Source organism: Sebastes umbrosus, chromosome 17 (assembly GCF_015220745.1).
Source record: "Sebastes umbrosus isolate fSebUmb1 chromosome 17, fSebUmb1.pri, whole genome shotgun sequence".
Taxonomy (NCBI): Eukaryota; Metazoa; Chordata; class Actinopteri; order Perciformes; family Sebastidae; genus Sebastes; species Sebastes umbrosus.
The window spans coordinates 2,526,494-2,553,546 of NC_051285.1; the positions used below are offsets into that span (position 1 = coordinate 2,526,494).

Here is a 27,053-nt window from a genome sequence, read left to right on the forward strand (position 1 = left end):
AACAGCCCCACAGACACACAGCTCCCTGCAGTTTAGTCGTCTCAGTGCAGTTTGCAAAAAGCTTTCTGTGACAATCTGTGATCTTTTTGTTTTTAGTAATACAGAATGCCGTGGCCTGCCATGTGGCATCTGTGTTGTTTTCCTGGGAGGAAACAACCTGCTGAGATAAAAAAACCTCTACTGACATGTTGAGTTTCAAACTTTCAAGGATCCAAACCACATTATTTGCATGAATCCTCAAGTTGATCATCAAAAAGTGGATCAAAGTTTCTATCTACATGTGTATTTTTGTATAATAAACTCAAAGTAGAATCATTCAAAGCTGAACTGAAAGAACTGAACTCTCCTCGCAACTGTTCATTACGACTCAATAATGAGCAGTCTTTGACGTGGTCAAGAGTTAATATGTGATAATGCTGCTGGTTTTATATAGAACTACTGCTTATGAAAGCACTTGAACAGTTTATCTGTGCACATTTTATTCTGCAATACTTCTCATAGATTTGTCTGTGTGATGATTAAAAGTATGGAGTTTGGAGGAATATTTCCTACGTTGCCAGGTTTTAATCATAATCAATCAATTAATAAAAGAAGGACTAGGGTTTTATAATGCAGAGTGAGAAAACCTTCAGATCTCAAGTGTGTAACTGTCCCCTGCTAATATGCATCTCGGACTAATGAGACAAGAAGTGTCTGGCTGTCTCGCGTCCTCTGACTATTTGGGTCGACCAAATTTTGAATTGGGTCAAGATATTTTTAAGTCTTTTTTGGGTTGGGTCCCTTTCAGATTTGGTATCTGTTATTCGAAACATGCACTGTTTCTGGTTGCTTTTCCACGGGTCTGTTGCGTCATGCATGCTTCAGTTAAATGCCAATGTTCTGAGAGGGTTATTCCAGCAACGTGCTTCCCGGGGCCGTAGCCAAGCATATTCAGAGTGTTTTGGGCAACTCCTGACTCACTCTGCATCCAAAAATCCTTTGAGAACTCCACTCTTTCTTCAGTCTCTGGGGGATCAAGACACGGTCAAAGACAATCGGGTTGCCATGCCAACAGTTTGGTAACCCAGCAGCACCACAGCCCTGTCTTTCCTGACTGAGCACCTCGCTGTTCACACTTACACTCCAAGATTTCAACATTTGCACATCTGAGCTTCCCAGTTCAACCTGCTGGTGTTCAAAAGGTGAATTGTAATCCACCATTTCAAGCTTTCTAACTCCAGATCATAATATTATTCATGTATATATGAGACAAAACTCACGCTCCAAAACTGAAAACATCCTGAACCACCTGGTCTTTGCTTTTCAGTTTTGAAAAATGCGTCAGCTCCATGTACAAAATGAAGCATGACTCACTAACTGAACACGTATCAAATTCATGTCTAATACATTTTGTTTAAATGGTTGCTTGTGAGGGTTTTATTGTCATAGTTGACTGCTTCTGTTTCGTGCCCCATCTGGCCTATTTTTAGCAATGCTGTCGAGTTCCCAGATCTCAGCAATTGCTTTTTGGGGAGTGCGATGTTATTATGACTGACAAAATGATGGCTGGTGCTCAGAAATAAAACTCAAGCTGTAATAAACCACAGCTTTCCCTTCAGGGTTAGAGAGGCAACGAGAGTGATGTCATCACAAGAACACTCCCCAAAGTGCGTTGGTCAGGTATATAGTTAGTCACACCTTGATTATATTTGTGCAGCCTCAACTTCACAGCGAGGGTCTGTCCAATTGAATGTGAAAGCAATAGTTCGACGCTTATTTGCTTTCATTTTATGAGAATTAGACACGAAAACTGACTCTCACGTCTGGATGGTAAATACGAAGCTACAGCAAGCAGACAGTTGGCTTAGCTTAGCACAAAGCCTAGAATAAACAGTAAACAGCTAGCCATTCATCTCATCATGAATGTAAATAAGTGTATTTCCCCAAATCAAACTATTTCTTTAACAACTGATCAGTTAAAGATAAGACTCGGTAACAATTATTGAGCCAATAAGTCATTTCATCAGCTGTAATTGACCCATGTTGGACAATTCATTCCAGTCTGAGTCCGTTGGCTTTGGACTAAAACATCGTCATTGAACATAATCTGTTGTTTTGTAGTATTGTCTGGTGATATCAGGTAGGATTCTTACTCAAAGACATACTGTACCAGTGGTAGCAGTTTGTTTCTAACTCAGATTTCCATCTCAAAACTTTCTGGCCACGTCTCCGTCTTCACATGAAGGCACCCGAAGACAATTGAAGTAATGATGCGGATGCTGTTTTTGGTTATTCGGTATACTTGATGATGCTCGAGGATCATCGTGTGCCTTGGAACTGGAGAAGCAGGACTCCAAAATCTCTCATGCAATATGATCGATCATTTACCTTTTAAGACTGTAGCCGGTTCATGAGCTCTTCTTATTGTCAACTCACAACGACCCCCGCTGGCTTCGGTCTGCGCTCTCTTCACCCCATCCTGTGCTCCTCGCTTTCATTCATTTTAAACCATCAAAACTTTCCTTTCTCTCATCTTCAGCATCCGTTCGTCTGAATGTGTTTTGTTAAGCTCTGCCTCGGTTGCCTTTTTTCCTCCATTTATGCTTCTTTTTCACCTATCAATCCTTCTATCTCGTCTCTTTCACTCTCCCTTTTCATCAGATGACTTCGTTGCTCTTTACTTCACATCAGCCTCCTCCTAGCTCTCCATTTACTCTCTTCTCTCTCTCCTTTCACCCCTCCCTCCCCTCTTGTCTTTACTCCCTTTAGGTTACTGATTTGCTTTCTTTCTCCGTCCTTCACTCCCTCCCTCCCATCTCATCTCTTTGCCTGGTTCTATCTTCCGTTGCCTCCCTCTTTGTCTCTCTCTCTCAGCGTCTTTCTCTCTCTCTCGCCTCCCTCCCCTTCTAATCTCCTCTGTCTCCTCACTCATCTCCTTCACCTTCTCCTCCCTCCAGCTCCTGCCAGGCCTTGGCGTTTTCCAGATGTCGACACGACCACAGAGAAGAGTTAGAGATGGTGACGGAGCCTGGTCGACAGCGCTGCACCGTAAATCCCCCACCGACCTCCCAATGCATTTAAATTCTCTAATCTAGTGACAAAAGGAACGAGGCACTGAGCTGGTGCCTTATGGGAAAGGTCAAATTGCTAACTAATGTCCCCCAGTCTCCCAATCGTCCCCCGACGCTGCTCCCCGCTCTGTAAAAAGCCCCGCTATGTCATTGCACTCATGTCTGGAGGTCACCGTACGCCGCAGAGCGACCTCACAAGTTTTCTGTAGCAATTAATTACCGTCACCATTGCCGGCACATATGGGCCTATTATCATAAGGCCTCATGGGAGGATATTTCCTGCAACCATTATTCCGTGGGAAGTGACAGGGAACGCTTTAAATGCCAACAGGCTTTTTCTTTCACTCCTTTGTCGCTCCAGTAGTCACACCAGAGACGAGCACATAGGGTTTTGTTGGTTATTTTTAACATTAACATTTTCTGCTTTGCAGATTCAGTCGGAAAATAAAGGATGTAAAAGATGACGGGGCGACAAGCACATTTTTCTCATTAGCATCCTGAGGAAGTCTAAGATGATCTTGAAGTCATTGTATTCTTTCATTTTTACATCTACAGCATGTTTTTGAAAAACCTGGTAAAAAAAAAAAAGACACCTTGAAAAAGGTCACAGATTAACAAGCTTTTGATGTTCACCGGCATTCACCTGCAGGAGAAGAAAACCGATAAATAAATCAAGTTTCACGTTATAATCCTTGAGAATTTCAATATAGTGAATCCACTTTTTAATAGGATTCACGTCAGCACTTTCTTTAGCAATAACAATTCAATTAAAAGTATCCTATAAATACCTCTTTATATAGTAGCTTTCACTGTTACTGGTGTAGTCCGCCTTTCCCACACATGATTAGAAATGTTTAAAAGGTGCTAATTGCGAGATTGGGAGCATTTCAATTGCCTCCGCACGGCTCTCAACTAGATGCTTAGATGCTCAAGAGTGTCATTTGAAGGCATCATTATACTTACTAACATGTATCTATATTGACTATATATTACGTTTCATATTCAGTATTAAGTATTCAACATATTTTAGATATGCAAGGCATGCCGAAAGTTAAATTAACCAAGTTACTTCAAAATCAATTCAACAACCGTTCCAGCACCACGGACAGCGACGCTGCCATTCACTGAACAGATGTGTGTTTGAACTCTTGGTCCTGCCTGTTCTGAGACATGTAAAACACTTGAAGAAGAGAAAACACTCTTTAGATCTTTATCAATAATGGAGGCCCAGACTGAGACGTCCCCAACCTGTGCTGCAAGCCCCACAGGAGTAATTATTACCTGAGGAGATAATTCTTCATTACAATCCCCTGAGAATATGCCAGCTGTGAAGTCAAAACTCCCTCACAGATGTCTTGCCATATTTTAGTTTGGAGTCCCCTGATAATGCTCATTCCGTGCAAAATCAGTTAGTCATACTTTGCTGAATCAAGACGTGACTATAAACTGTACAAATCTGGGTTTTATGCAACCGTATCCAGACACTGAGGAGTTTTTATTATTATTGTGTGTAAATGTTTTACATGAAACACGGAGGCATCGGGGGTACTTTTAATTTGATGAGAACTACACAACATCCCTGCAAATTGAGCTTTTTTTCCCCGCTGAACAACCAGAATGAACCATTTTGTTGCTTGATTTAAATGATTTAGTGTTTTCTGTGTTTGTCACAGGAGTGGCAGCGGTGAGAATTAGAGGTTCATGTTTTTGTTCCCCTTTGTTTTTCTCAGAAACAACTTCTCCCCACATCCCCCTGTGTCCTAGCTGAGCATCTCTTTTTGGACTCTCTCTCTCCATATTTCATTTTCTCTCCTTCTTTTCCATTTTTCATTCTCTCATGTTCCTCCTCTTGTTCTCAGGCTCTCTTGCGTTCCTCCCCGTATTGTTGGCACTGCTCACAGGCTTTTCGAAGTGGCCTTCGCCGCTGGGAGCCTTTGGGAGACCTGCCAGGACGTCATATGCCCCCTCTCCACTTTATCCTCCTCCGCCTGCCCACCTCTGCTTCTCCTCCACTACACATTTTAATCTCTTTTTTTTTCTCTCTCCGCCACCATTCATCCATCCTCCCCCCCCCTCTCTCTCTCTCTCCTCCTTCTTCTTATCTCTCCTCCTCACTCTTCTGCATCTCTTCGCTTGTCAGCATCTTCCGTCTGACTCATATCGTTGCTCTTTTCCTCCTGAACCTATCGTGCAGTAAAATCACTCTCCTATCTTTCTCGAACATTACACTGTCAAAAACTAAATTGGGATTTCATGAAGCTAAGCTATAATAGCTCTCCACTAGCTGCTCTCCAAACTATTACTTAGAACTTTTGACGACCTGTTTTTTTTTTTCTAAACATAACTCCCAGGGGAGGGCAACCAAATGCCACGGTTGTCCAGCAGTAAAGAAGAGGGACTTTGTATCATTTACACAAGAACATCATCCACAACAGCAGCAGGGCTATTTGGGTCATCCGCAATTTTGGTATCAGGTCTATCTCCGAGTGTCTTTCCTACCAGGTCTGACTGTCCTTGGGTGCCTTTTGGGTCCATTTAAAAATCTATATATATTCATGCACATCTGTTTCAGAGCAGGTTTTGGATCAAGTCCAAACTTTTGGACCCGTGAAGACCTCCACCTCCTTTAATTCACAGCCTGCCACATATACAATATGTCCTGTCACAATATCCTCGCAGCGAGCCAAATGATGTCATGGTACAAAGGCATAAATCGTCTCGTGAAAGTGAAACCCCAAGTAGGCTTTTGGCACAACTTTCTACTGTGTTGAGAACAACTTTACTCAAACAATCTGTAACCTTCATCGGGGCCCATCAAAGAGTATTTAAATCCCATAGATATGAAAGAAATGAAGCGTCATTTCAATATGAAGTATATGAAGTTGTTTTCAATACTGCAAGAGTTGCTGATGCTGTGATTATTCGTAAAATTACATTGTTAAATATGATTTTCTTCAAAATATTAATACACTTCCATGATACCTGTTTGATTAAAGGAGCATCATACTCGTTTCAATCAACTTACTAGTCATGGAGAGTACTATACAATCCGTGAAAACAGTCGTATGGCTTCTGTGGCTTCAGAGGAGCTTCTATCCCATCACCAAGATATCTTATTTTGGGATTGAAAAATACAAATTCATAGTTTAAAATCTACATAATTAAGTTGGGGAATGGACTTTGAAACACATGTTTTGCATTTTGGGAAGTTTTTCAAGTTTACTATGCAACCTCATTCCCAAAGATTGCATTAGGGTCGCCAAATAAATTTGCAGAATGTCTTCCATAGTCTTTTATTTATTTATTTATATCTGCAGTACGGCTATGAGCAACACGGGGGAACCTGAATGTTCTGATAATTGTAGCCTAATTATAATTTAAATATGTTTCTGATATCAGTTCAGAAAGAGTTAACAGCTGGTAAAATGTTTTTGTTTTTTTTGTTTGACTCTCCGAAAGAAATCTTTTCCGTGGTGCCTCAATGTGTTTTGCAACGTGTGGTAATCAGTGACCTCCGGCAGACACGCAGTCTGTCAGTCAGCGTCTTGTCTTTCCACTCTCTGTCTTTTCTTCTTTTTGTCAGATTCCTTCACCACTGTTTCTTTCCTCTTCCTGTCTCTTTCACCTTTCCCCCTGTGTCTCTCCTCGTATTTTGTGTATTCCTCTTTCTCCCACTATCACTATTAACTGTACCTTTCTTCAGAAGCATTGGCATTAACAGTTATAATAGTAATAGTCATCCATCTCTCTACAAAAGTGTTTCATCCCAAAGTGTTAAAAAATACATATTCACTGGCAGAATGCTTTTAGAAAAGTGTTGAAAACTGATGAAATATGAAGCGTGTTGTTGCTGGAGTGCTCAGTCAACTTCCTCCAGTGCATGTGCACAAACATAAAAACACAGACATGCAAGGTGAATATTAAATTTAAGACTTGTCAATATGTCCGTCCCTGGGGAGAATCATGTTTCTGAGTTTTGGGAAAACTAAACTTCTAAAGAAGTATGAACGCATTGTTGTGTCTTTACAGTAGCTGCAGCTCATCTCAAATGCATTAAGCTAAAACATAAATCACAAAAAAATAGACTGATTGTCATAAGACCCAGATTGCTGATTGATAAGCCATTTGGAAGCCCATCAATTACCAATTAAGTTTAAGAATTCACTGCTATTGAGTGACCTGGTGAGACTCTTTTTGCATATTTAGGAGCTTGAAAAAAAACCTTTTTGAGCCGTTTTCGCCACAAGGGGACCTCGACTATTACTAAGTACTGTATGGTGATCAACATCTACCTGCAGAAGAAAAAAAACAGACACATTTGGATGTGTCAGGACATAAAATCTGGGTTAAAACAGAGGTGCTAAAATGCAACATTGGGTGCATTTCTATTGTCTCCGCACGGCTCTCTACATGGCGACGTCTGAGACGGTGGGTCTCAGCTAACGGGGGTTAACAGCAATGATATTGAAAACAACGGGGTTAACCTGGGGAGGAACCAGAGGGTGGGTGCTACGCTTATGCAACGCCGTTATCAGCTGTAACCGCCGTATGGGAGCAGTACAGAGTAATGACCGTGAGCTAGCCAGTGGGGCACGCTCACGTGCACTAACGCATGGCCGGCCGGAGAAGCTCAGATTACACACACATACATACAAACAACACATATAGAGGGAGAGAGACTTCATTCTTTGCTCAGGTAGACATTACTCCTCTATATCTTTACATTGCAAATAGTTGTTTGCTGCTATATTAATGCTCTGGATATCGAATTGACAATTTTTAAAGAGAAAACCACTCTGTGAGCCGTTCTCACCACAAGACAACCTTGTTTACTAAAGTATGGTGATCAACATCCTCCTGCAGCAGGAAAAAACAGCTACTTTTAGATGCGTCGGGACATAAAATCTGGGTTCTTTTTAAAAAAAAAGAAGACAAAACAAAACAAAATAAATGTAATGCAAAAGATGAGTAAAAGAAAAAACGTTTCATTTCTCTGTAGGGTCCTTTCAACAATTTTGTCGGACAAACTGACGGTACCAGGTTGCTCCCAAATGATTACATTACAGCTTGTTTAGCGGCTGGTGGCTGCAGCGTTCTCCCTCAATGCTGGACCGATTTCAAAAAGTGTTGTCCTCATTAGTCACTTAGACACAAAAACACGGGAGAAAGAGTTGAATAAATACCACAGTTATTCTCTAACTAGTGAATATATTGCTGTGTGGATGTGATTTGACATTCAAGCAAGAAGTCTCAGCATCACATTCACAGTTCTTGGCCAAGATGATGCATGATGCAGTGAAATCCTGGGATCTTTTTTGGCCTTTGTCTTCATGAATGATATTGAAAAACAGAACAGACCTCTGCACTCTACATTCACCGGCTCTTCAGGACAGACTCTAATCCTCGGAGGACCCGGGGGCTCAGCTGACCCAAACCTGACCTGTGTCTTTGTCCTCAGGCTGAAAATAATCTAACCAGCCTCTTGCTCCCCTCGGTTCTTACAGCAGGAGTGAAGATAAGCAACCAAACCAATTAGCCGCTACACGCTGAGATGCTGCTACAAATGCTGAGTACATGCTCACTGCAGCGGACATGCTTTCTACCAAATCTCCCTCCTGTTAAAGTCATTCTTTTTTATTTTACAGTCCGTTGGCAGCGAAGGAAGCCAAACACGTACGAGTCGACAAGTCTGGTTACACGACAGCATTTGTTATTGTTTCTGGCACAGCCTCTCTTCTGTGCTTTTATTTGATTTTATGAAGCCATTTTCTGTTTTCTTGCCTCAGGAAACACCTGTGAAATCAGTCTAACCGCTCCTCTGGCATCGTGACAATGTGTGGCACAATGCAGCTGACTGCTCTGTGCCTTTGTGTTTATCCGCACCAGTAAAAACAGAGCCAGAAAGAAAGAGGCGACCGGGCTCCCATCACACCCCCGAAGCATATGCTGTGTAAGGCCTGAATTCACGGGAGACACCTGTGCTTTTCTGCTCCGCTTCACTTGGTTAAAACACTGCATCGCCAGGCGTGGTGCTCTAATACAATCTGATGAGTGTCTACGTTTTTATATTACACTCAGTTGGGTACTTCCAGCGTCTGAAACGTGAAGCCAATGCAGAAGTGCCTTAAACTTGCATTTGTTCTAATAGCCAGCAGGGGGCGACTCCTCTGGTTGCTAAAAAGAAGTCTGATTGTATAGAAGTCTATGAGAAAATGAGCCTACCTATCACTTGATTTATTACCTCCGCCGAGGCCTAAGGCCTAAGAAGGAGGTTATGTCTTCACCGGCGTTGGTTTGTTGGTTTGTTTGTTTGTCAGTTTGCAGGATAACTCCAAAAGTCTGCGATGAATTTGAATGACCTTAGACACATGCAAAGCGTAACTGATGACGCGTTGATGACGCATGACCCCGCCTCTTTCCTTCAGAGAGAGAGAGAGCGGGAGGTGGTGGTAACAACTGTAGATTTGCCGTTTTTTTCACATTAAACTCGGTGAAATTACAGTTGAGTTCGACCGAAGCACACTTGTTAATTGTTGGAAAGAGTAACGACGACGGTTTAGTTGAGTTTTACTTTGTCTCTGTCCCGTTTGAATGAAGTGTTTTACGCTGCTCCGCTACGTACAGCTGATCTCAACATAAACAACAATGCATGTGGATGATGGTGCAAGCTGAGCGGAGATGGGGGGGAGGTCTGCGCTCTCCGAGTGTCCATTCTAGTTACCTCAGTAAACATTGTAAACATGAGTTTATGGTCTCAATCGCTAGTTTCAAGTCTTCTTCAATACAGCATGATGTTCATGTAGTAAATTATGGTCCCATTTAGAGTCAAATAGACCATAAAGCAGGGGATACTTTAGGGCATGGCTACCATGTGATTGACAGGTCGCTACCACGGCGTTGTCGACGGCCAAAAACCAAGATAGCGAAGGCCAAAACGTCGAACTTGAAAATGTTTTCAAACCAATTGCTGACGTCACGGTGACTATATCTGCTTCTTATATACAGTCTTTGGTTACACTATACTTCTATTTCACTATACTTTCTCTCACAGCTTTATTTACTTTCCTTTAACACTTCTTCTGTAGAGAGATTCTGGTATTTTTCAATCTGGGTATTCACACCAGTATGCTGAAGGTGTGGCTTGCTTTGTGTTCATTATAAAGTAGTGACAGCAAATGTGAGAAGATGGTTCCTTTGAGTTTACAAAATAGAGTTATTAGATACACACTGAGCACTTTTCATCAAATGCCACGATAAAGACTCCAGCTGTGACTTATTTGTTTTACTAAGTTGGATCAAACACATCAAATGAAGTTGCAGTTCACAACAAGAGCTACAGGGATTTTCCTGGCACTATACTTTCAGTGTTTACTGTTATTTGTTTATTTATTTACTCAGAGTGTTTGAGATTATTTATGTTAAAGGAAAAAGGCTGTGGATATATTTGTTATTGCCAACAAATCCCACACTAACAAGTGTTGTCTGTGTGTCAAAACGCCTGCTATATCTTATTCCTCTGTGCCATGGAGCTCCATTGTTGTTCAGAATCTATTAAAAAACACACAAGTGAGTCACACCGTTGCGCTGGGTGACATGTTCCTTCATTACCATGAACACACTGTAGTTTGTTTTTCACTCAAACCCACATACACCGTCCAGAAATACTCACTAGAGCACCAAACGTTTTAATCCACAGCTGAAGTTAGAGATGCAGAATGTCTATTTGTAATGAACCGTCCACCTCTGGCAGAGCGTTGTGCAGTTACACTCACATGCAGTGTAGGAACAAACACACACATCCAACTCCATGCATGCACAGATTACAGACTGGAACACACTCACCTCAGTGTATGAGTGTGCTGATTCTGAGTTTCTGACAGGGTCCGGGGGATTTCTCTAATCACCTGAGATGAGGAGGTAGAAAGATATGGTCAGCAGCATGTGAAGGATGGGCCTCCTCTAAGCTGATCATCTCCTCCCAGGCCCATATTATTATTTCCCAAGTTTCTCCAATTAGGGAGTGCTGATGTGGGATCAGCGCGCAGATCTCCCACAGTCAACGCTTTCATTACAGAGCGATAGGGCCGAACCCGGGAAAGAACCGGGGGGACCGGATCAGCAGAATTCCTCAAAAATCCTTCGCAAAACGAAGCTTTGCGGAGCTCTGGAGGTTGTTTCAACTCTCCCAGCACTCGTTTCGGGTAAAGTTGTGCTGTGTGGACTTTTGCTGTGTTTTTATGTTGAATTGCTGCGGTTTAGTCGTTTCGCAACGTTGCAGCCAGCGTGTGCATATTAAAAAAGTGCCTTCACTGTTATGTGTTGATGCTGCTATACAGTATTTACTTTAATATTTACTTTAATATAACAGTGACGACAGTAAAGTAAAGATTTCACCTTGTCGTTGTTTCATTGGTTCTAATAGTGAGCATGTTTTGTTGCCAGAGTGTGTGTGTGTGTCCTTCGCATATCTTGAGAACCGTTCATTTGATCTACTTCACACTTTGCAGGTGTATTGTTCGGGACCCAAGGATGTGCAGTGTCAAAATCTGGTGAAATTTGGACACGCAACACGTTCAACATTTAATAAACCGACGAACAGTGTTCTGCCTTCATCAAAGAGTCCATTTCCTTAACTAGACTTCCTTCAACACACTGGAGTCAAAGAATGCTGGATTTATTGCACGCCACCGTTTAGTATTAACAGTGTGAGAATGGAGTTAAACTGAAATGAAAAAAGAAAATAAAGGGAAAAAGAAAATAGTAAGATAAGCCTCATTAATATACGTTTCCATCATGCCTATTATATGCCTCATAAAGCCTGTATCTGAAACGTCTGGCTACCAATATAGCTTGCTGAAAGCCATTAAGAGGACAGGTTATATGGTGAACAATGAATAATTCACATAAAAACACATAAACACATAAAAACATGGCCTAACCTTAGCCATCCAAACAAAATATAAACATTGACACAAATATGGGCATCTTGTAAAACCTGTGCTCACAGACGATGCTTGCAAAAGTGATTCCAAAAGATGTAGATGCTTTGACTAAACAATGTGCATTCTACCCAGGAGTGCAAGGAAAACAAAGATGAACATGGTTCAAAGAACAAGCAATAAAGCCTGTATTAAAAAGAATCAGCACCACCTAGTGGAACAAACAGCGCTGTGTGCCGTAGCGGAGGGTTCTTCTGCGGACTGAGTCGAGCATGTCGTCCTTAGCGTGCCTCTACAGGCCGCACCTCATTGACTGCAGTTCGCTTTTGCTGCTGGATGCTGGATATACCAACGTTATAACCAAACTCTTCACTTCCCTGGAGTCAACAAATGATGAGCGGTTCTCGATAACGCTACAAGCAGCTCTTCCAGGGGCCGAATGGGCACTGCACTAGTCATCTGTAAACTAGAGCATAAAGGTCACATCTTCCTCCAAAGTTAGATACCACGTTCTGTGTTCATGATGGATCGCTGTGTCGAGATATTCATTTGGACATTCAATATTGTGGCATCGACCAAACGTTCACATCACACATCTATTCAACAACGTTCTTTAACATAAAACAAAGAGGGCTATAAGAAGCTTTGTTACACTGAGGGTCTGAAAACAGTGTAATGTTCTGAGTCGACAGCTTATTGTCTCATTAGACAATAAATGAGCCGCAATAATTATAAATCACTTACGTCAACATTTTCAGAACTTCTGAAACTTCACAAAGAACTTTGTCAGACCAAATTAAAAACAGATTTACATTCCTCTGCTCAAAATAAATATGCATATTAAAACTACTATAGACCAGTGTTTAGTACTACAAAATAAGAGCCCGTAGATGATGCTGCAGTGATGATGATGCAGATTGTAGCAGGTGGGAGACTCAGACAAGTTGTGCATTAGAAGAGTATCAACTGCAGCAGTACTACTAGCAGTACCGTGATATACTGAAGTCAGACGAAGGTGTAAATGAAGCTGACGGCTGCAAAAACATTTTCCATCAGCAAATCCAGTGCCAGTGTTCGGAGCCGTTATTGACACCGGTGACACACCTGGACTGAGTCTTTAATGATTCCCTTTTAGGTTGGGGAATAAAAATACTGTTAGAGGAATTAGCGGCTCAGTGGAGCGGCGCCACGCAGCATATGGAGGTTTAAAAAATGTGGACGAATCAGCAGCTTTAACTTAGAGGCAAGTCATGAAAACGCTTTGAATCTTATCAAGTGTGAAAAGCGGAGAATTTTTTTGCAGCAGTCTCTCTGTGTGTGTGTGTGGGTGTATTTGCATATGAATATATGTAGTGTATATGTAGGTCCCTGGGTGTCTTGAAGAATACTAGGAGCTCAATTATTATCCCATCCCACCACTCCTGCTGCCATCAGCTCCCACATGAACATATGCACACACATGCGCATGTGCTTTAGGTCTGTTCCTGAAAACCTGACCAGACTGATACATACAGACAGATCATACTGTACAATATACAGTATGATCTAATTATATAATCTAAAATGAAATCATACAGTACATAAAGGCTATAATGTAGGTTACAGTAGTGTATAGCAAACTGAAAATGAATTTGATATAACTTTTGTATAGATATTGCATCTGTCAAACAACCACAGGACTTTCATTGACTTATTTTACCGTACTTTTGTTACATAACTTCTGTAGTTTAACAAGCATATCTATTTTATGTAAGAAACAGCTATTTTAACACAACCAAACTGACCCACCGCCCCTGACACATTTGCCTTTATTTGACAGTGTAGAGAGACAAAGATTGGAAATGGTGGAGAGCGAGGGGTAAGACACCCGACAAAGGTTCCAATGCTGGAATCAAACCCATGACGTTGCAGTAACGTATGCACTGTTATCGCTGGGAAATGAAGGAGCTCCACTTTCTGTTTTTACTTTCAGTAAGACTCAGAGAGTCAGGTGTTTGAAGCTCACAAAGGGGCCGGAGTCTCTGCTCCTCTGCATGCCTGCTTGCCTTCACTCAGCTCGCTCCACTCTCACATGCATGCGTGCAGACAACACACTGCAGAAGAGTTAGTTTAGCTCTGAGAATATCTAGTGAATGTACAGTGGACGTTTGTGCAGAAATAACTGCTGCAGCTCCTCCAGACCAACAGAGGTTTCCCGTGTCTTGTGAAGTGACGGGGCTCCGCAGAGAGAAACGTTGTCGTCTCCGACCAAAACTCCGGTGTCTCCCCTGTTCCCTCCGGCCGCGGTCGGGAAGCTGAGGCAGGAAAAGCCAACACTAGGATCAGCATTGATTCATGGAGAGACCTTCGTCTGGTCAGCTAACATTACTGCCAAGCAGCTGAAATATAGAGTGATATTGTGCTTTTAGCTGACGTGTGTCTCCTCACTGTGTTGAGCGATGCTCCTTCATGTCTATGTAGAGCGAGCACAAGCGCGAGCAACAGGACGCTGACTTTCGTTGACTTAACGGCCACAGGTGTCGCTGTTAACAAGCATTTCTGATTCTTACAAACAGTCCCTTTAATGATTAGTCTGTTAATTTAAGAGCTGAACTGGTTTGGGTCGATACTAGGTCAACAAAAGAACAGGGTGCGGACACCTGAATACTACATCCATATGTGAGAGTTGAACATGCCTTCCATACTATGGGTTTAATGCCACTATGCTGCCACAGCCTCCGCTGCTCTCAGAAGGATGTCCACCAGATTTTGGGACCTGGAACCAGCCTGAAGAGCATTACTGAGAATAAAAAATATACTAAATGTGGACAGGGTCGTCCACATACTTTATATAGTTCATAGAGGATGCTCATATCAATGCACTTTATTGCACCACCTAACAACAGATGGTATCCTCTGCTAACCACAGCCATTAGTCTTCTACAGTTGCAGCAGCTATGCGCTCCAAGATATCCAATGCAATATGACAAAGGAACAGTTCCCATATTATTGGTTTGAATACTCACAATATGTAATTCACAGCTGTTCAAGGCTACCGGAACACGCTGCCAATGCAGAACAAACAGAGAATAGCCTCCGTGTGGGTGCTCTGCACTAATTAATTCAGAATGAGAACCAATTAGGGAAAAAAAACATTAATTGAACCTCTGTGTCGGGCAAACATACAAGAACTGCAGAGTGACTCACCGGCAACACAAACACTTGTTCACTCAGAAAGAGAGAAAGATGGTGTAGAGGAGAAAAGTTTTGTCTCTGAAGTAAATAAATGCAGATACTAAAGACGATGACATAATGGCTCGTTAAACGGGAACTTTCTCATCGTTATTAGAGCGACTGCAGCAGCTGCCTCCACAACAATAATAAGACACATTTGGCACTTCAGTAAAAGAAGACGAAATGGCTCGAGCCACTTCAGCCGCTCCACCAGCACATCCCTCGCTGTTCATACTCCTGATGAAGTGAGCGAACTGACCCCTCCTCCTCCACTTTCTCACGGCCGTCCTGCCGACAGACTGAGCTGTGACTGCATGACACTCTCACCGACGCCACTTTTGTTAATCATTTATTTTCTATTCCACACCGAGAGCACAAGAATACAGCACCCATTACACACACCGCCGCCCAATTAGAGCAGGAATGTGAATTAATGAGCAGGTCAGGGCAGGTTAATGACGGGTGGCGCCGATCTGCTGAGGGCTGAAATTAAAAAACTGTATCCTCTGTCCAAATAAAGTTTCACCGAGGCAGCCGCTCCCCTCTATTATCATGTTAGTGCCGTCTTGTGTTTGTGCTATCACTCTTCAAAACAATCACGCAGCGCTGAGCGGCTGCTGCGAGGGCGGCCGCTAACGTGTCATATTTTATAAGCCGCTGTCAGCCTGCGGGGCCGTCGCCCTCCTGACTTTGTTTTCATTGTTTCATGGAAAGTAAATGAAATAAACCAGTTAGAGCAGGAAGAGAAGAGACAGAAATGACCAAGTAATGTTCAGTAAATTACTAATGAATGTGCTTATTTGAGATCTTTATGGATTTAACGAGTAATCTAACACTTGTATATCAGTTTAGGAGGAAAACTATCGTCCCCTTGAGATCATTTAATATCCTGAAAATACACTGTAAAAAATCATTTTCAAGCATTTTCAACATTAATATCAAACAAGTGGGAAAAAAACAGTTCAACCACATGGATACAAAATAAATAAATGAAATAACCTATTATACATTAAGAGTGATGCTCATTTCTTCAGATAGTCTTACTGCTGTAAGAGCAGGTGTTTCATTTGGGAGTGAAAGCCTTCCACTGCAGGTTGTGTGCCTCTTCTGTGTTCATATCTTTATGCCAATTCACAACACGTCTTGGATCCTGGCTGTCATTGTGAAACTAGTTGAGTATCCTGGGGAGAAACTGACTCTTCATTCATCCACAAAAGCACTGAACTCAACCTCGCTCTCTTTCCACTGAGTTAAAATGAAGCACCACTGATTTTTGGGCTGCAAGTTAAAGTTGCTGTAATCAATATTTTCTTTGTATTCGTATATATCGAAGAATAACATTTTGTAAGATATCATACGAACCGATGTATGAGAATATGTTGAATGTGAAGGGTGCTGTTTATACACTAGTGACTAGCCCACAGGGATATATCATCCAACTCTGCAGTCCCCCTCAGCTCTGCGGAGATGTTTAGCATCTTTCAGCTCGTTGTTTTGGTTTTACGTCCCAATACTCCAATACTCTGCACTTGTGTGTGCAGAGAGGGACTGCAAGCTTGTTTCCAGCAGCAGTAGCAGGCAGCTGGCTCTGATAAACCCATGGTACACTATACTTCCCAGCACCAAACAGCAGAAAGACACAGTTTGCGACATAGCTGGTGAGTTGGTGGAGACCAAAACAGAGCAAAAAGGAGAGTGAACAGTGAATTCACAATCGCAAGAAGGCCAGAAACAAGACGTTAATGAACTGATGCAGCATAAACATGTCAATGTTTTGTTCACGGCCTGTTGTACTGCCCCCTAGCGGGCAAATACATAAATGAATGCAGCTTTAACAACAATGCAAACATGAGAGAAGAGCTGCTGAAGATACATATATATCCATTTAATGTGAGCAGGCAAGATAACTACAGCTGAGTGGTAGGTAAAAAGGTGGCTAAAACTCAGCTTCACAGATGTATTCTCACCTGCAGATTTGCAAAACTGTCTACTAAATCGACTAAGTTCAACTAGATATTAGCGGTGATAGACGCCTACTTTCTAACCTCTCAGTGACCTGCTGTACCTTTTCTTTTAAAAACACCCACTCTCCTCTGGTGTCCTCAGCAAGCTTTTCAGTGTATTTGTATATTAAAATAGCACGCTAAACCGATTCTGTGTGCTGCTGAAAGGCCAAGGTTCAGCCGTGGAGTTTGGCAAACATGTAATACCTGAGTGAGTCTGCAAATAAGCAGTTTGTCGTTTGATCTTTCAGTTATCTTAATCAAGATGTTCTCCTATTGCAGTTTCTACTGATCAAAGTAGTCCTTGGGAAAAACTGAGGTGCGTGCGTCTGCATGTTTGCAGCTATTAGTAAGAGTTTGCTGTTAGCTGGATGTCAAATAGGAGTCAGGAAACCAAGCAGATAACGTCCACAAATCCTCAGACTCGCTTGACAGACCAACAACCGCATAACAGAAACAAACCTGCAAACCTAACAAGTTAAAAAAGAAAATGTTTCCAGCGGGAGGCTGAGCATCTGCAGGGAAGGATGTGATTCTAACTGACAGAGGACTGTTTAACAAAAAAAAAAGAGAGCTGAAACCCGACTCTTTGGGGAAAATGAAGGCTTCAATTTCCCAGGCAGCCTGCAGAAGCAGCGGCTGACGGCGCACGGGGCTCAAAAGGACTCAGGAAATCTGAACACTGCAAACATCCTGCGAGCGCGGCTGAGAAATGAGCTACTGCAAACCAATCAAGCTGCACTGAACCAACACGCTCTGAGCTTTCCAAGAGAGGAGAGGGGGAGGCGATCATGTCGACGGCGCACACATGAAAGGACACCTGAGATCAGAGATGGGGGAAAAAGGCAATGACGAAAGGGCCAGGTCGGCATTTTTACCTTTTAAACATTTAAACTTTCTTTTCTCTCTGGCGGAGAAGAATCCAAACTCTGAAATGAGGATCACAACACTCAGGGGGGATTGATACCACAGCACGGTTCACAAACGCCCCCCCAGCACCGAAAGATGATATTTATTTTTCATTTTCATGTTGACTGACTTTATTAATTACTGAAAGAGGCATAAAGGGTGCATTAAACTAATGAAAACTTAAAATAAGATATGCTTGATTACACTCCATACTGTTCCAGATGTTTATGGCAACCAAAAGATGTAGATTAAATAGGAAGGAAAGGGTGTCTGTTAAAGGAAGTAAGGTACAGTAAAGAAAGGGAAAAGAAAAACTTAGGGCTGTCAATCAATTAAGATATTTAATCGCGATTAATCGCAAATGAATCACACATTTTTAATCTGCTCAAAATGTACTTTAAAGGGAGATTTGTCAAGTGTTTAATCCTCTTATCAACATGGGAGTGGACAAATATGTTGCTTAATGCAAATGTATGTATATATTTATTATTGGAAATCAATTACCAACACAAAACAATGACAGATATTGTCCAGAAACAACAGCTGTCAGTGTGTCAGTGTGCTGACTTGACTATGACTTGCCCCAAACTGCATGTGATTATCATAAAGTGGGCATGTCTGTAAAGGGGAGACTCGTGGGTACCCATAGAACCCATTTACATTCACTGATCTGGAGGTCAGAGGTCAAGGGACCCCTTTGAAAATGGCAATGCCAGTTTTTCCTCGCCAAAATTTAGCGTGAATTGGGAGCGTTATTTAACCTTCTAGCGACAAGCGAGTATGACATGGTTGGTACCGATGGATTCATTAGGTTTTGTAGTTTCATATGATGCCAGTATCTTCACTATAGCTTTAAAACTGAGCCAACCTGAGCTACAAATTAAAGGGATTAAAGAAAAGGAGAGACGGAAATAGAGGAAATGAAAACCTATTGTCTGTGGTCGTCTGAACTGATGCACGCATCATTTTACACCTCCTTTGTTTTCATGTCGGCCCTTTCAACTTAACCTCACAACATGTTTTCCCACCTCTTTCTTATTCCAACACTTACTCGCACCTTATTCTGCCCCTTTCATCCCCCCCTAATCTTCCCTTTACTCAGATTTCCATCCTCCATCTCACAGTCTTCCATCTGTTTTCTCCATCTCAACCTTTTATTCCTTTTCTCTCCAGTCTCTCAATTTCTAGGTCACTCACTCATTATCTCTCCCTCACCCTCACCACTTACTCGTTCTCTCTCTCTTTCTCTCTCTCTCTCCATCCATCTCTCTCCAGCTAAGAAAGATTAAAGTGGAGGCAGAAGTCGCGTTAATGGCCATCAGCTCATCCTGTGCAGGCAGTTCCCCGTCTGCGCCGCCTACCTGCTTAATTAGACGAGAGGCAAACCTCTGGCAATGAACCCGGCACTAACTGCACACACACATCCTTGTATGCACAGTATGTCCGTATGAGGACCTTGTATTAACTATATTCATTGTGTAATCCTACCTTACCCTGCAATGTTTTATATTTCCAGATAAAAGCTTTTTATCTAATTGATCAACCTTTTATGTTGCAGCTTTTATGTCTGCTGTGTTTGGTAATTGCTGTATTTCTTGGGAACATCACATCAAGTCCAAAGCCTCACTAGTACTGCCACCAGGATGTGATTTGTTCATTACACACGACAAAACATCTGGATTACAGGAGAATGCAAGCATGCTGGGATTTAAGATTAAAACATCAAGAAGACAGAAGTCATGCCCCTCAACATTAAAGAACCACCTGTCATAGAGCTAAATGGACAACAACTGACGTCATCTTTCACATACCTCGGAAGCCGGGTAACATCAGATGGAGGAGCTGACCGAGATTGGCCAGATTAGGAAAAGCAAGGACGGCATTTCTAAGACTTGGAAACATCTGGAAGTCGACACATATAACTAGAAACACCAAGGTAAAGTTTATACAACAGCTGTTAGCTATCTGTCCTTCTATATGGTGATGAGTGCTGGAGAATGGCTGAAAGAGACAAGCTTTCCAGCTTTCACAACACCCGCCTCAGAAAGGTCATGAGGATATTCTTCACTATAGGAAGATTACAAACCATGAACTACACAAAACGACAGCTGATGCTTGGACGTGGAAACACTATTAATGAGAAGAAGATGGAGATGGCTAGGACATGTATTAAGGAAACCATCTGATGACAAAAGTGGCATTGCGTTGGACACCAGAGGGGAAAACGCAAAAGAGGGAGGCCCAAAACAACCTGGAGGTGAACCATCCAAGGAGAAATGAAGACGAGAGGTTACAGCTGAACAACGTTGAGAACTAAGCGAACAACAGAGATGAGTGGAGATCCTTAGTCCTTACCCGATGTGCCACAAGGCGCAACAAGGAGGTTTCCCGTGTCTTGTGAAGTGACGGGGCTCCGCAGAGAGAAACGTTATCGTCTCCGACCAAAACTCCGGCGTCTCCCCCGTTCCCTCCGGCCGCGGTCGGGAGGCTGAGGCAGGAAAAGCCAACACTAGGATCAGCATTGATTCATGGAGAGACCTTCGTCTGGTCAGCTAACATTACTGCCAAGCAGCTGAAATATAGAGTGATATTGTGCTTTTAGCTGACGTGTGTCGCCTCACTGTTTTGAGCGATGCTCGTTTATGACAAGCGCGAGCAACAGGACGCTGACTTTCGTTGACTTAACGGCCACAGGTGTCGCTGTTAACAAGACATTTCTGATTCTTACAAACAGTCCCTTTAGAGATTTCTTCTTTCTATACTGTATGCTACCTCAGCCTTGTTGGCTGCTGTCCAATTATTATTATTAATTTCCCCTCTGCGGGACTACTAAAGGGGTATCTTATCTTATACCACCATATGTATGGGAGATTCCATGCATCAGTTTAACCAGAACCCAAACCAGTAATTTACCCTTGAACTAAGGATCGGCCGTAATGTCCTCACTTTGCAGAAAATGTCCTCACTCTGATGGTCTAAAGCTTCGGTCCTCACCTAAATAGGAATCCAGGCAAACACACACACAGCTTCATGCCTCCACATCCAGCAGGCACCAACCAGTATCTTCTAATTAGTCCACAGAGCTTGTACGTAGGAACAGTGGGTGAGTTATTAATAGCCGGCTCCCTACTACACTCACAGCCTATTAATGAGTAGAAGATTTCATAGAAAAGCCAGTATTTTGTTTATTTTTTTTTTATGTTTCTCATCCTTTATATAATTGTTTTAGCTTTTGGTTTTATGTTGGAGTTGCTGTAGTTATTGTATCATGTCGCAGTGTGTTATAAAGCTGGAAACACAATTATCTTCAAGATTCCTGCTAAGATGTTCAAATGTGTCTTTTGAAACTGAGTTATACTCCAACCTGAGCAAATCAGATAAAAAATGTACTTTGCCAACAGAATCAATGGCAAGGTTTAGATTTGCTTTTTTATCAAAATATTTTTTTACATTTCATTGTGACCCTGGAGCTGAGGAGGTGGAATGTTTCACTTTAAGAAACACAAGTGTGAATTGATAAGAAGGAATGTCAGGTTACTTTGCTTGTGTTATATCATCATCGCTTCAAGGATGACATCGGCCTTGACAAGTCAAACCACGCATATGTGAAAAAAGTTGTATAAAGTTTGAGTTAGAAAGCAGCGAGTTTACCAGACCTTTGTATTCCGCTCATCATCTCTGCTCGAGGCTAGCAGCTCGAGGCTACATTCGTTGCTACTAACATAACACACCTGAATCTGATGTTGACAAGAAGAAGAATGGAATGGAATAAAAAAAAAGACAATATCTCTGGTTTGATTTTGACACTTCGTGTTTTTTTTTTAAACTGTCCATCATGAGTCTTCCAGGAGGGGAATGATAAATCTTTGGACTTCTCTTTGAAGATCCGAGAGAGTTTTCAGTTGGTTGGATCTCCTGGAAGACCTCTGCTGCTGATGATAACACTTGCTGTTGTGATCCGTCACAGTTTTAGCTTTCGCTTTGACACCAAATCCTCCACATTCGTCTTGTCTCTCAACTCTCTCTCATCCCCCGTGTGTCTGTGAAATCTGACTCCTGCTACTCTGTGCTGTACGGAGCAGACACTTTCACTTTCAGTTTACAGCGTCCGTCGTCCGACTAGGTTTTGATAACACTAGGGATGCACCGATACCACTTTTTTCAGACCAAGTACAAGTACAATTACTTACATTTGGGTACTCGCCGATACCGAGTACCGATACGAGTACTTCTCTGTGCCAAAAGACCCTCGTTAACAGCCAGCTGGAGGGTGTGAGCGACACACGGCAGGCTGGGGAGTCCCGAATACGAGGCGGTGCGCCGCCACCGGCTCTAGGTCGGCTTGGAAAGGCTCGGGGCGAAGGTGCTTCCCGGGGCCGTGGCCAAAGTATCACCGGGGCGGACTGTCGTTAGTGCGCCCCAACCGCGTCATGCACCCAGGGCGGGGCTCCGCCCACGTAAAAGGCGACAGGGGTCTCCGGCGATGTCTGCAACCCACCTGCAACGCACCCGCGACGAAAGTAGCTGAGGTGGGATCCCGGCCCCGCGGGGTTGGGCGCACCACTGGCCCGTCTCGCCCACACCGTCGGGGAGGTGGAGCGTAAGCGTGTGCTATAGGACCCGAAAGATGGTGATGAGAGGTTAATGTCACGTTGCCGTAAAGTGGTATCGGTGCCGTTGTATCGGAGCTGTTTTGCGAGTACGAGTACATGAGCACAGTATCGGACCAGATACCCGCAACTGATATCGGTGCATCCCTAGATAACACGATGTTCATACGCAAAAAAGGAACTAAATGGGTTTTACTTCGCTAAAAAATGGCAAAAGATGGTGGGGGCAGTAAGCAAGTAATGTAACCATGTACACCTGTTCACTGTGTAACACCTGTAACACCTGTAACACCGACTACCGCGGCAAACCTACTGCCTTGATCAGAAAACACGTGATTCAACAAACCATTCAGATATTCAGACAGAAAAACAATGTGAACATTAAAGCATGTAAGAAACCCCAAATACAAGTATGAACCTTAAAATGAGCATATATCCCCTTTAAGGGATTTCATTATCTGTATGATACTCTACAGGATCTTATTTCTTTTTCCTTTATTGTCTTTTTTAATGACTGCATAAAAATACATTATGTGAAATTATGTCTGCAAATAAAATCCCCGCAGTGGGAAACTAAAGTCCCGAACAAGAGCCGAACCCGACACCCTGGTGACGTCCCCTGGACAGCCGCCGAGGGGGACACGCGCTACATGTGTGTGTGATCTTGTAAATCCTGAGCCGTCATTGGGGGCTCCTGTGTGTGAAGACAGGAATAATAAACCTTCCTGGGTCCTTCAGCTCTCACAGCTCTGATGACTTATTACCAGCTGTATCAAAGCTGAACGCCGCGCTACAACTCCGCAGAGAGGAGGAGGCTCGACTGGGTTTATGACCACATCACTGTGTGTGTGTGTGTGTGTGTGTGTGTGTGTGTGTGTGTGTGTGTGTGTGTGTGTGTGTATGTGTGTGTGTGAGAGAGATCTTAGAGTGAGTGTGCTGGTGAGCCTTCCCCTGCATGTGCCTATGGAAATACAGAGTTCACATACAGTTATAATGATTGTACCCATCTCTCTCCATCCTCTACGTCTCCTTCATGGTTCAAAGTCTTACTCCACTTCATCAGTCTGTTTCCTCTCACACACACACACACACACACACACACACACACACACACACACACACACACACACACCATGTAGCATGGACAGAGGGCGTGCTGTGTAGAGGACATGCAAGACAATTCAGTTTCCCCCTGACCTTTAGCTGGAAATGGAAATAGCCATTAGAAATAGAAAACGTATCAACATATCTAGATTGTGTGTTTGTGTGCATGTTTATGGGAGGGGGATCTACAGTCCATCTGACTTATTCACCCTGCAAAAGGTCTCATGTCTGTTCTCTGCTTGAGGTGAAACCATCTTGGGGCTGTCTATACCAAACTAAAATACCAAAATGTAGAATATTTCGTGGTTTGTTTTGTTATATTTCACTAGAAAATATTAGGGATGCACCGATACCGGCATCGGGTATCGGGTCCGATACTGTGCTCATGTACTCGTACTCGCAAAACAGCTCCGATACAACGGCACCAATACCACTTCACGGCAGCGTGACGTTAACCTCTCCCCATATTTCGGGTCCTATCTCACTCGCTCACGCTCCACCTCCCTGACAGTGCGGGCGAGAAGGGCCGGTGGCGCGCCCGAGACCCCACCTCAGGCGGCGCGCACCGGCCCTCACTTTCATTGCGCCACGGGGTTTTGCTTGCACCCTCTGACTCGCGTGTGCGTTAGACTCCTTGGTTCGTGTTTCAAGACGGGTCGGGTGGGTAGCAGACATCGCTGCAGACCCCTGGCACCATTTACGTCTTTTACGCCCCGCCCTGGGGGCACGATGCTATACTAAGGACAGTCCACTCCAGTGACACTTTTGCCACGGCCCCGGGAAGCACCTTCGCCCCGAGCCTTTCCAAGCCGACCTAGAGCCGGTCGTGGCGCACCGCCTCGTATGCAGGACTCCCCAGCCTGCTGTGTGTCGCTCACACCCTCCAGTTGGCTGTTAACGAGGGTCTTTTGGCACAGAGAAGTACTCGTATCGGTACTCGGTATCGGCGAGTACCCAAATGTAAGTACTTGTACTCGTTCTGAAAACAGTGGTATCGGTGCATCCCTAGAAAGTATTTTAGAACTACTACCAGCTAGACCGCCCCATAACAGATGCGTGCTGGAGAGAAAATAGTTTTTAAACCACAGTGAAATGGTTGTTTTTGAAAGGCTCGACGTTGAAAAATACCGACTGAAGCAGAATATTTCGTTAGATAAAAACATGTATTGAATTTATGACATAATATAATCTCGCTTTATTCAATAAATTTGGACTTTTGGACGGAGGACTGAGGCAGTTACAGAGAAGGACGGAGCGCCGCCTCGTTCGCTCTGTGTGTATTTGAGAGAGAGGAGGGATATGGATAATGTTACTGTAAGTTTAATAATAATAATTAGAATGTCAACGTTAGGAATGAAGCTTCAAACTACATCGCCATATTTCCTTGTGATTACCGTCAGACGATCACGTTGCCTTGTTTGTCTTCGAAGCAGTTTTTCTTTTAGTCCCTGTCAAATATCTGCAGACTAACCTGTCTGAATGAACACCATTACTACCGCGGATGTACATATCGTTTACTGCTCTGCCATGAAAACGATACCGACGTCACGACATTAATTGCTCACCATAGTTCCCCCCCAGTCACGCGTGCCCCCACCTGTCATGTCTCTGCCCTTATAGTTTGAGAACCACCGCCCTAGAGGCTCTGATGTTTATTCATTACACAGTCCTGAAAAGACTGAACAATGTTGTGGCAATCTGTCTATTAGATTATAAAATGTCTTGCGTACAAAGTTGACAGGATGTCCTGAGGGTGGAAGAAAATAATCTGGGCAGCATGAATGTGTTCAGCAAATGTCATGGCAATTACTGTTACTAGCTCTCCTTCTGCCAGTTTCAACACAGATTTGTTGTCCACAATGCAGCATTATCAGGGAAATGTTCTATTGTCCCCGGGACGACGTAAGTCCCTGATCTCTAGTACCTATGGTAACGCTGTAGAAAAACGAGTACCGTCACGTTTTCAGAATTTTGGCATTGACTTGGTATCGAAGTTCTTGTGACATCCCTCGGACCAACCATCATTGCTATGCCCTCGACCGCATCAGGCATACACTTCATCACAAATCAAAATGTCAGGCAGCAACAGACAAACATCCTTTGACTACTAATTGACGTGCTGTAGATCTGCCCTGTTTGACTTCTGATGATGGCGTATGGTCACTATTGGAAAGATTCTTTATCATAACAACAACAGACTTAAAACTGAGACCACTGTGTCGTCCAAATGGAGCATCTTCCTCTCACCAGTTTCCTACCAACAAAAGACGCACTCTGCAGAATACAACAACTCCAACAGCCAGGGTAATCCAACTAAAACACAACAGTAGTTCACTTTGCATCCATCGACTATTAGATCGTAAACAGCTCAAACAATTCCTGCAGAATATTCCTCTTATTCACCCAGTAAGCACTGATTTGGTGAAGGTTAAAAAAACAAGTTGAGTAAAACGTGACATACACGCAGATTTCTAGATGACACGGACCCTCGAAGCTAGGTGGACACTGGCAGCTTAAAGGGACTGTTTGTAAGAATCAGAAATGTCTTGTTAACAGCTTCACCTGTGCCCGTGAAGTCAACGAAAGTCAGCGTCCTGTTGCTCGCGCTTGTGCTCGCTCTACATAGACATGAACGAGCATCGCTCAACACAATGAGGCGACACACGTCAGCTAAAAGCACAATATCACTCTATATTTCAGCTGCTTGGCAGTAATGTTAGCTGACCAGACCAAGGTCTCTCCATGAATCAATGCTGATCCTAGTGTTGGCTTTTCCTGCCCCAGCCTCCCGACCGCGGCCGGAGGGAACAGGGGAGACGCCGGAGTTTTGGTCGGAGACGATAACGTTTCTCTCTGCGGAGCCCCGTCACTTCACAAGACACGGGAAACCTCTGTTGGTCTGGAGGAGCTGCAGCAGTTATTTCTGCACAAACGTCTACTGTACATTCACTAGATATTCTCAGAGCTAAACTAACTCTTCTGCAGTGTAGAGTGTGCGTGCATGCACGTGAGAGGTGGAGCGAAAGAGCGAGAACGAGCACGGTGTGTGAGTGAAGTCATCAGGCAGAGGAGCAGAGGAGCAGAGTACAGCAGAGACTCCGGCCCTGGAGTGATTTATACGTGTAAGAAGTTACAAACAGTCCCTTTAACTGTTGCTTCAACAGCATTTAAATGACTATATCAATGTGATGCATGCACTAACTACATAAAGGAATTATAGTCATT

At 43.2% G+C, this 27,053-nt stretch overlaps 1 protein-coding gene across 3 annotated transcripts in view; it reads right to left on the reverse strand.

Moving 5' to 3' along the window:
* sgcd (sarcoglycan, delta (dystrophin-associated glycoprotein)) overlaps window positions 1-27,053 on the reverse strand; it is a 309,980-nt gene that overhangs the window by 173,217 nt on the left and 109,710 nt on the right. Inside the window, exon 2 of one of the 3 annotated variants that reach the window (XM_037747840.1) lies at window positions 10,893-10,954. The exons of the other annotated variants lie outside the window; for them this stretch is intronic. The gene's annotated coding sequence lies outside the window, so the exon portion shown is untranslated. The remainder of the gene's footprint in view (window positions 1-10,892; window positions 10,955-27,053) is intronic. 3 annotated transcript variants of the gene reach the window in all.